A 3,615-nucleotide genomic window follows, 5' to 3' on the forward strand; every position below is an offset into this window, starting at 1 on the left:
CCGTTTAACAATTACTTCCAAATGGAGATCTCATGAACTACCTGTCCTTACCTGTGTATGGTTTGAAAAGATCTGGGATCAATTCATCATGGGAAAAATAGCTGACAATATCGCTCACTCAGGTGACACTGACACCAAATTTGTACAAACTTGATTCCCTCTGTAGAATGTAAATTCAAATTTGAGCTAGAACATGCACAGAGTGCCAGATAGATTTCCATTAATCCTGATCATAGAACTCATTTGCACTAACTTGCCGTAATAATAATAATAATAATAAAAATTTTATTTATACCCCGCCCTCTCCGCCGAGGCAGGCTCAGGGTGGCTTACAGAGAGTGGCAAAAGCCATGTTAAACAATAAAACAATTATACATTTCTATACCATTTAAAATTTACCATTAAATTTACATAATATAAAAGTCTAAAATCAATCTAAAATAATCTCATCTTACTGCTATCTCGATTGTTGATGTTAGTGATGGCATGGTGTTCATTTCAGGTTCCATCTTGGAAGGCTAGCCGTAGGAGGGCGGTTTTGCACGCCCTATGGAATTGGCTAATGTCTCGTAGGGCCCGCACCTCTTTCGGCAGCTGGTTCCACCATTGGGGTGCTTTTATAGAGAAGGCCTGTTCTCTGCATTGCCTTGCATTACTGTTGCCTTTAAACTATTAAACTTTAAACTCTGTTGCCTTGCATTACTGTTACCTTTAAACTATTACCTTCAAAATATTATATCTGCAGAACTTGCCATAAAGTATATAGTACCTTTTCCTATGGATTCTAGGCCCAAAGTCTAGGGAACAAAGAACAACGGGCCTCTATTAGAATCTTTGCTAAGCATATTAGATATGAGAGGGAGCCTCTTCTTTAGCAGAAACTTGTTATCATCACTTGTTCTGTAAACATCTTTCGGTGGAGAGTAAGATATCTTTTCTACCTCTGGGAACCTCCAGGAACCTGTCTCTCGGAGGAGGTCAAATTCCCCTGCTACAGAAGAATCTCTGTTCTTGCACATTCTGGAGCTGGGCCAGGAGCCTACACTGGAGTTAAATAGGGAAGGGGGAGAAACCGCAGATATGAGGTATGGGAAGTGAGAGTTGGAGGTCCAGATTAGCGACTTTTGGTGATATCAATTTATCTCTCACTTCTAAGTTGGGATATGGGATTTATTTGATCAACCCTTAATTGACCAACGCTTGGGGCTCTTTAGCTTGGAGAAACGTCGATTGCGGGGTGACATGATAGAGGTTTGCAAGATTATGCATGGGATGGAGAAAGTTGAGAAAGAAGTGCTTTTCTCCCTTTCTCACAATACAAGAACTCATGGGCATTCAATGAAATTGCTGAGCAGTCAGGTTAAAACAGATAAAAGGAAGTACTTCTTTACCCAAAGGGTGATTAACTTGTGGAATTCACTGCCACAGGAGGTGACAGCGGCTACAAGCATAGCCAGTTTTAAGAGGGGATTGGATAAAAATATGAAGTAGAGGTCCATCAGTGGCTATTAGCCACAGTATATACACACAGACACACACACACACACGTGTGTGTATATGTGTGTATGTATGTGTGTGTGTGTGTGTGTATACACACACACATGTATTGGCCACTGTGTGACAGAGTGTTGGACTGGATGGGCCATTGGTCTGATCCAACATGGCTTCTCTTATATTCTTATGTTAATGAATGTAATCAGAATGTCAAAGGCAAAGACCAGTGTAGTCAATCTATAAGGTGGCCTTTGTTTATAGGAGGGTATAAGATGTTATGACTATGGAGAAGGATTTCAAAGGAGAATGAAGGAAGGGGATGTGAAGGGTTGTTTTCCTTCCTGCATTAATGTGAAAAAAATAAAAAGATCTGCACACCAACTCTTCTGCACCTCTGTTGTTTGGGAAGTTCTTTGTTTGGGAAAAAGGAGACTTTGCCTAAATACAACACCTCTATTGCACTTTCTGGCTGACAATGATATTGTATCCTCAAATCCACTCTACAGAAAGTGGCTGCTCTTCTAAATTATGCCCTTGGCTATGGTGGTCCTTTAATGTTCATGACAAATGAGATCTTTCTGTAAAAATAACTTTATTAGATAGTCTTAGAGCTTTTTTTGAGCAGGAATGCACAGGAACACAGTTCCAACTGGCTTGGCATCAGGGGTGTGGCCTAATATGCAAATGAGTTGATACTGGGCATTTTCTACAAAAAAGTCCTGTCTTAGTAGTGCTGTTATATAACTCTCTTAATATGCTTCTGTATTTGGTTACCTGAATATAATTTTGTCTGTTCATGGAAGACTGCAAGATAATAATAATAATAATAATAATAATAATAATAATAATAATAATAATAATAATAATAATAATAATAATAATAATAATAATAATAATAATAATAATAATAATAATAATAATAATAATATTAATAATAATAATAATAACAGCAGCAGCAGCAGCAACCCAATGCATTGGCTCACTCCTCAATTTTTATTGAAAGATGTGGCAACCACAGGAGTGGCCTTGCACTCTGTCTGTCACCACTCCCCCCTGTCATTGAGTAGCCTCTCTTTGACTTGTCTACTGCCAGCCCTATCAAGCCAGAACCCCACCAGTCAGCTTCTGATCTCTAAGGGAGAAAGTTCTCTTCTGAGAGGTTCTCCTGGAGCCTTACTGATCACTTCTGCCTCTCCTCAGTCCATCTCCCTCTCCAAAACAACACTTCCACTGTTTTGCTGCCTTCAACTAACACACCCCACCAAAGTTGCATTCGCCCTTCCTGACACCCAGGGGTGGCCGGCCCAGGCCGCTGCCCCACTTGTGCCCCCTGTCCCTGTACCCCCATGGGGGGGGGAGGTGGGGCTGCTTCTACTGCTTCCCCACTACTCCAGATAGAAGGCTTGAAAATACATAAGCAAAACAGTAGATAACATTAGTACAATTTTTGGATACAGTTAGTATTCAGATGAACTTTACCCAGTTCTTATAGTTAAGCTTACTCTAATTTATAATCTAATACCTGTAAAAAGAATTAAATCTATGAAAACCTAAGTTTCATTCTATAAGAACTATATCCTATCTTTGAGGAGATGTTAGAATCATGGCTTGAAATTAACAAGGGTTGTTAATTTCAGGGCTTGACCAGCATAGAGACCCCGTGTCTCTCATGCAGGCAGCCCCATCTGCTCAAAATCCCAAGGTTTATAAAGGCTTTCCCTCCAGAAACTCATATCACCATCTCTGTCTTATCTGATAGTATGCATTCCAGAATCTGCATCTGCATTTACAGATGCAGTTATCTTGCATCCTGCTCATACCATATAAGGCTAAGGCTGCCCTAAGATAACCCTTACCTTTCACCCACTTTTCTACTGACCTAGATTCTCAGTCTAAGCTGTTAGCTGTTAGCAATATGAATGCTTAATAGTGCTGAATAGCTTGGACACCTTGTTGCCAATTTCATAAGAGAATCAACCCCAAAAGAAATTCTGCCACACACACCTAATCCAATCAAGCCTGCTATTGTAATGTATCTGCTATTGCTGTTCCACATCTGAAATCACCTTTATAACATTTATATTCCCAGTACTTCATGTTACATTTTATAGCACGCATGGC

The sequence above is a fragment of the Heteronotia binoei genome, chromosome 3 (genome assembly GCF_032191835.1).
Source record: "Heteronotia binoei isolate CCM8104 ecotype False Entrance Well chromosome 3, APGP_CSIRO_Hbin_v1, whole genome shotgun sequence".
NCBI lineage: Eukaryota > Metazoa > Chordata > Lepidosauria > Squamata > Gekkonidae > Heteronotia > Heteronotia binoei.